The 7,875-nt window shown below is 42.4% G+C and overlaps 1 pseudogene; it reads right to left on the minus strand.

Moving 5' to 3' along the window:
• Window positions 1-303: 303 nt before the first annotated feature.
• Window positions 304-1,895, minus strand: LOC112551659 (annotated as a pseudogene).
• Between the last annotated feature and the right edge of the window lie 5,980 nt (window positions 1,896-7,875).

Genomic DNA, 7,875 nt, shown 5'->3' on the forward strand with positions numbered 1-7,875 from the left:
ACCTGCCCCTTCTCGTCAGCTGGCTAGGCAGGCGCGGATCATTAGCTCCCTCTAGTTGCCTCAGCAACCGGCACCTTAGGAGTCTTCCCGGCTCTCTCAGTAGCAGGCACCTTAGTGCCCTGCTACACACCTCCCTGCTTAAGATTTCAACTCACCAAGCCGTCTTGGTTCTTCTCTGCTGCACCTCTTCTGTCTTTTCTTCTCATGCTCTTATGCTGGCCCACCGACACCTCTGACGCGTGGAGGCGGAGGTTTTCAGGCGCCTCCTACTCGCTTTTTACCCAAGGCGCATCATGTGGGATTTTATGGGAGTTGCCCCACCACGGGCAGTCCCCCCACACTAGCCGACCTTGGTAGGTTGCAGTCCCTATCAGTCGGGCTCCCTCCTCCCTTTTGGGGTTTCTTCTCCCTTCTGATTCTGGCCTGTCTACCTTCCACCCCTGCATACCCTAATCTCTTTCTCCATGTAGGTTGTGTGGTCTCTTGTTTTCCTATGGCTCTCGGGAGCCCCTGAAGCCTTTCCCAGATCTCCCACTGTCTCTTCAATGCCTTCTGGACATATTCTTCCCTCCAAAACTCTATCTTCCCTCGGCCAGTAGGTCTTCCTTTAGGTCCTTTATAAATTTTTACATATGCCACACCTCCGACATTTGCTTCGAGGAGTTTCCTTAACGTCCACCACCGGACCTGTCTCGGGATGTTATTTACATATACTTGTGGTCTTCTCTCAAGCTTTGGTCCCACTTCGGGTGGTCATTCCCTCCTCTGTATCCCTGGCTTCTGGGCCTGGCTTTCTTTTCTGTGTCTCATTGACCCCTTTTCTCTGGGACTCGTCTCTGACTCCTTTTTTCTCAGGCCTTGGGTCACCTGTATACCACCGTGGCTAACCTGCTGACACGTCTCGCTCCTGGGACTAGCCTGCACGCTTTTCCCTGCCGTCCCTGCAGCTATCGTGTCTCCTTCCACTAGCTGCCTCTGCCTTGGTACTGTCATTCCTCCCTTGGCTCGAGGTTTACAGAGCTCACCCAATTGATGAATTAGACGGCTTATCTCCCCTGCATGAAGCTTCACCCATTGGTCCCATCTCCTATTCCAGCACTCCAAGAGGGCTGTTAGGACCTCTTCTTGTAGGGCTGTAGGCTTCACCCCTACAGATCCCTTCTCTGGGTTGCTTCTCTCCAATTGCCCTAACTCGGTCTCCTCTTTTGGATTCTCTTGTCCGCCTTCAGTCTGGGTTGCTGTACTTGTTACCTCTGGCCCCTCCGACTCCCCAGGATCTTGGTCTTTTGTAGCTGTCGGACTGCTGGCTGCCCGTAGCGTTTCATTTTCTGACTCTAAGGCCTGAATCTGCTGCCTTAGGATTTGCATTTGCTGCTGTAACTGCTCCTTCTCTGCGTTAGTCACTGCCTTTCTAGCCGCGTTATCTTCTATGAGGGTTTTAAGGCACTGTACCTGTTCTCCCATGTGGTCTTTTTCTGCCCCCACACTCTGCAACTGGGACCCTAACCTCTCATTCTCTTTTGTCCAGTCTCTAACTCTCTTTCAAGGGACAAGCTTCGATTGTACAGGTCCTTGTAACTTGCCAGGTTAGCTTTTATTTTCTCCATCTCCTGTGTGAAAACCTTGCCTGTTTCTTTTGCTTGGGCATGACTTTTAAGCAGCTCGTCCCGCAGCTGATGTGCTTGGTGTTCTGCACGAAAGCACTTCTGCTGCCACTCATCCACCTCATCATGCAGCTCTTGTATGCGAGCTTCCTGGCTGCGGACTTCTTTCTGCAGGACATTAATTAGACTTTTTGATACCTCCAACCTCTGTAGCATCTCTTCCTGTTCCTCTGCCTGGGTTGTGCAGGTTGCAGTAGACTTTTCTCTCCAAGCTCCCATCTCCCTCTCCATCCTTATTTTAGCCCTAAGGTTCGTCTCCGTGCATGGCTTTACCTTTCCCGGCCAATGCACCACTGTAACCGGAGGGCGGTCAGGGTCACCATGCTCTCTCCTGCCGCCTCCTTTACCATGCTAAGCTGCCGATTAGCACCCTCCAATTCTCGCCCGCCACGACTTTGATTTTATATATATTTTACAGGGAGGCTGCCTTCCATCTGCTTGGCCACGGCTCTTCGGTCTCGGGTGTTCCATACACCCCAGCCCTATGGGCTATGCGTGGCTCCTACCGCCCCTGTACCACACCCCAAGCCTCGCAGATGTAACGGACGTCATCTCTCTCTGTCTCCACTCCTTCTCTGGCACTCAGGCTCTCGGCAGCCGTCTCTTTCGGTGCCCTCTCTCTGGGGCCTTCTCAGTAATGCCGCCCTCTCTCTCAGGGCCTTCTCAAGTGCTGCCCCCTTTCCTGAGGCTCACCACAACACTGCCCCCTTCTCCAGGGCTCACCATGCCCGCACTAGGGCTTCTCAGCAACACCCCCTTCTCTGGGGCTTCTCAGCTGCCCCTCTCTGGGACTGGGGTCTGTGCACCCCGAATGCTGCACCCCCACTGGTGCTGGGGTCCCCACACTAGTGTGAGTCCCCTATGAGGCCTCCTCCATCCCCTGATAGCCTCACCCAAACCACCAGTGTAACAAATAGCAAACACAAACACAAGCCTATAACTCTTACAAGGCTATAACTGAAACAAAAGCCACCTGGCTATAACCTCGCTCAAGCCTACTGGGGTTTCTTCATCTTGCAGCAGAGCAACATTGTTCCTGCATCAGGCTTCTCTTCTATAACATGGCTGAGAGCTCCCTCCTCCTTGGCTGCTGGCAGGGAACCACCTCTGGCCTCCTGCCTGTGATTTATATAGGAGCCAGGCCCTGCCCCTTCTCGTCAGCTGGCTAGGCAGGTGCGGATCATTAGCTCCCTCTAGTTGCTTTAGCAACTGGCACCTGAGGAGTCTTCCCAGCTCTCTCAGTAGCAGTCACCTTAGTGCCCTGCTACACCATCCAGGTTGTTAACCCAGTTTTTTTGGCCTCACCATACCCCTGGGAAGAAGCCATACCACCTCTCATCCTTCCTTTGTCTAGGCTGAAGGAGCTAAGATCTTTTATCTTCTCTTGTAAGTTAGGTTGTTCATTTCGCTAATCATCCTCATAACCAATGTTACATTTCTTCCAGTTTTAAACATAGCTGACCACAATTGTACATACCTGAGATGAGCTTTCATCAGCTTATTGTACTAATGATACATCCTAGGATTCATTTGCCTTTTTTATGGCTGCATCAACTCAGTGGCTCATAGTTGCTCTAGGACTGAAATCACACAACCAGGTCATTCCCAGCTAATGACCAACTTAAAGCAGAATTTTGTTATAATTAGTCTACTTGATACTATTGTATTTCATTCCATTTCTTTCATACACATCCTCTAGGTAATTCCATTCTTCCTGTATCATATTCCAGTTCTTTTCCATGTTGATGATGCCTCCCATGTTTGTGTCATCAATGAATTTCATTAGCATGCTCCACTTTTTTTCTGTCATGTAATGAAGGAAAGTATTAAATAATATCAATCTTAAGACTGATCCCTGAGGAACTTCACTAGTAACCTTCAAACCCAATCGTTTTCCTTTCAGCACAACCTACTGTCAGCTCCTTGCATGCAGTTCCTTACCAACCAAGCTTAATAATCTTCTAACCTTAATCTTTTCTATCTTCACTAAACATTTCCTAAATGGCAACATATGAAATGCCTTGCTGAAGTCCAGATTGATTAGATCTACTGCATTTCCTTCATCTAGAAAGTTATTTTATCAAAATATATATCAGGTTATTCTCTCACAATATATTTTGGTAAACCCATGTTACATTTTATTCCATTTTCCCATTAACCTCCATATCCTTAATTATTCTTTCCTTCAAAATTTGTTCCAAAGCATTTCATGTTATTGGGGTCCAACTAACAGGACAGTAGTTGCCTGTATCACTTTTTCCCTTTTTCCTTACTAGATTTGTAATTTCCAGTCATAGAGCTTCACTTCCAACTGTTAGATTTATTAAAAGTCCAAGAACTTTGATGCAGAAAAGTTTACAAACAAAGGGCAACTTTATAAAGTCAACAAAGGTCAACTGTTTCTGCACAAATAGCTCTCTTCAGTAGAATACAAGCAGAAAAAAATCATATACTATCGGTTAATATTAATGCTCTAGAAGAACTCATACATAGAAAACAAAAAGTAGCTTATATAGTTAATGTGGTAATAGCTAAGGCAGACAAGGATTCAGGAGACCTGGCTTCTATTCTTAGTTCTGTTAGGTGATCAGGGTCATAATCATTGCTTTTCCATGCCACTGTTATATCATCTCTACAGTGGGGATACGGGTATTTACCACAGAGTAAAGCACTTTAAAATCTATTTTTAAAGATGCTTTGGGGACCACAAAAGCTAAAAGCTCTTCAATAGCTTCAATAGCTTCTTTAAAAATATTCATTATTATAAAAAAATATCATTATGTGTTACTATTTTTCTCATGCATTGTCCTTGAGGCTACTTTTCTTAAGAGGTTCATTTTCTATAAATAAATAAGCTGTGCTATAATCTGGAATGCAAAAGCTCCTGCCTGTGCAGAGAGAGGGAAAAGATTTTGAATGCCTTCCCCTTAAAAAAAGTTGGATGTAAATCAAAGATAGAGAAGTGCTTTTTAATTTTTTTTTAAGATTTAAAACTGACCTCAGTGCTAATCTGACTGGCATCTTTGTAACAAAGGCAGCTGACAGATTCAGGTAGTAAGAGGTTTTTTTAGTCAACAGCTGCTACTGTCACCTGAGGATACTTTCCATTACTATGTAGCTGCTATAAGTCATTTAACAGAGAAAGGTTTTATCTTTGTTTTTGAATCAGTGAACCTCTTTTATTAGCCCACTTGAAACCTTGAATGGAAGTCCTACTAAAGGGAATTGACACCATCTTTAACAGCCCACAGGTTGCTAATGATAGGGATGGAGTCCAGTAAGCTTTCATTGCCAGTAGAATCAACCATTGTTTTAAAATGACAGGAATAGTATTTCTGCTACTGCTAATCAGTCTAAAGCTCATCAGAAGAAAACATCTTGGACCATGGTTGCAATAAATTGTAAAATGTATTTAGAGTTGGTTTCTTGTGTAAAAAATATACATGAAAGACAGATACACACACACATGCAGAAACACGCATACTCCTCCATGATTCCCCTTTTGTTTACTCATGCTGAAGATTAACGTGTAGGCTCCTTTAGCTGATCGTGCTAGCATTTCCATCTAATTGTTTGGTGTCACAAAGCACTGAGATAACAAATCTACTGAATAGGAGAAAAAAAACATAGTTACAGGATTATAAAATCCTGCCTGCTGTAAGAATTTGACTAAGTTAGGCATCTTATATGTCATGCTGTTTTTAAGCTTTGAAGCCTGTGGAGCATTTGTTTATACCATATACAGTGTATACAAAGCTGTGCCATTTGGGGTTGGCTGTTCAGCTGGAATTCAGCCTTGCAGTATACAGAAGGTCTCAAAATTGAATCTGTTTTTTGGCCTTTTGAAATGTACAGAATGTGCCAAAATGCTAGGAAGCCAGAAGCCTCAGCAGCAGCATGCCTGTCTGCAGCTGGCTTCAGCCTTTTGTGTTTGTTCTGCCTTTCTGCTATGCAATTCAAGAATTAGTTCATGAAAGTGGAATATAATTTGTTAGTACAAGCAGTGTAATATTTCCACACTTGGGAAATTATTAGCAGCTAGTATCAAAATCCATTTAAGCTACTGCAAGCATATCTGCCCCTTCACCCTGCTGAGATGACTTAAATCGCTTTAAAGCTTATTCTGCCTTGCAGAGTCAGTTATCTTTTCCCATTAGCATGCTATTGATTTTCCCTTATTATATATCTATTTGAGTGTGTGTGTAAGCTTTTTTTTAAGTAATATTTTATGTGGACTTTTCTGTATTTTTAGATGTATGGGGCAATCAGAATTAACCTCAAGTGAAAGTTCGCAATGCAAAGCAAACATATTTAGTCAATATGTACCTCTAGAAAAAATAATGTCTTTAGGGTGAATGGGAGATGTGCCACAGAGGCAGGGTTCATATCTAAGTCTGAACTTCCACCAAAGTTTGGAGACTCCGGACCTAGAGTTCTCATTCAGATTATCAAAACTGTAGGACTAAGCATAAAGCGTGGGGCTTCTGTGACAGTCTATGAGGAACTGGGTAGGATATTGATGACTAGGAGCCATAATAGTGTGTTGTTTTTGGCACAGCCTTTACAATCGTATCTCCCCAAATTGTCATATGGATATATATATTATGTGTTTAATATCTGTTGATGACCTCTTTTTCAATACTTTCATTCTTAGGCATTTTCATTTTTCACTTTATTTATTTATTAATATTGTAGTAGCACCCAGAAGACCTAATCATGAACCATGTCCTCATGGTGTTGTGTGCCATATAAAACATAAATAAAGGTGATGTTTTCTGCCTCCTCAAGCTGACAATCTATGTAAAATAAGGTTGTCTCTCTTATTTATATGATCTACAAAGAACTGGTGTGCGTTCTTTCTCTCTGTAAAGTATCTATGGCAACAGAAATTCTCTGTCTGTCAATTTTTTTTAGAATGTTCATCAAAAAAACAAAACTCTCAAAAACAAAAGCCTAAAAGCATTGCCATTTTCAACAATACAAAAAATGGGGATTTGGCAGAGTTTTGCTGAAAAAAGATCAGCTTTAGCTTGCCAAAACCAAAACAAGATTTCATTTTTATGCAAACCTGACTTCTTTTTATGAAAATTGATTTTTTTTCCCATTAAAATCTTCCCTCTTGTTGAAATGTCATCTTTCACTGAATAAAGAGTTGGTGCAAAAAAACCCAACAAACCTACCCTGAACTTGACCAATGAAGACTTTAAGACATTTTAATTAAGAGAAACATTGGTCTGGCCATTGTTAAATAGTAAAAATATTTAAAAATTAAAATACAGGTTGACCAAGACATTTGTTTTGAAGAATAGACCTGTTGGTCAATATATTCTGATATGTTACTTTGTCTTTTATCTCATTTCCTGGCTCTTCTTGGTCTTGACCTTCTGATCCCACAAGAACTGGGAGAGGAAGAACTACATGGTGTACTGTACTGATGAAATTTTGATTTTACAGGAAAAGCTTGGCCAGAAGGAGGGATACATCCAGGAGCTGGAAGGCTGATAAAGGCTATTGTCTCACTGCAACTATAGTGTAAGGTCTCTGGGTTGTAGATTTATTTTTAGGTCTGGGTAGGAAAGAGGGATGGAGACCAGTTATTTATGTTAAAAACTTAAAATTTAAGCCCTTTACACTACTGTCATACTCTGAAGGTGCTTTAATGAGCAAAACCAATATAAAAATAGTATACATGACAAAGACCAGTTTGTTTTAACTAAGAATAGAATAAAAAACCAAACATGTACTCCAATAATTAGCACCCTTTCTGCTTAAAAACTTCAGTCCTTACAGAATTTAGTCCCAAGTCTAAAGAGAATGGAGCACTGCTTAGCTTGTGCATACATGCTTTTTAGGGTTGGGGTCTGTGAATTGAAATACTTTGCTAGTTTGGAGACTAGTTTTATGAAATTCAGGATACCACAAGTGCTTTAATGTTTAGACTTACTACAAATATGTAGCAGCTATAGTGACAGTGAAGGCCTCACAAATGCAGGCTTCATCTAACATCAAAGTCATGTCATGTCACATGGTACTCGCTGCCAGGAAAAGAATGTGCAGTATAGAGCTCAGGGCCTACATGTTCAAAATGAGGACTTTTTTCCCCTTTCATTTTAAAGTAAGATGTAATACATTGACAAAGAAGCAGGGAAATTTTCAGTCTAAATTTAACCCATCAGTCGTAATCCCCCCTCCCTCCCCTCCCACACCACAC

The sequence above is a fragment of the Alligator sinensis genome, unplaced genomic scaffold (assembly GCF_000455745.1).
Source record: "Alligator sinensis unplaced genomic scaffold, ASM45574v1 scaffold785_1, whole genome shotgun sequence".
Classification (NCBI taxonomy): domain Eukaryota; kingdom Metazoa; phylum Chordata; order Crocodylia; family Alligatoridae; genus Alligator; species Alligator sinensis.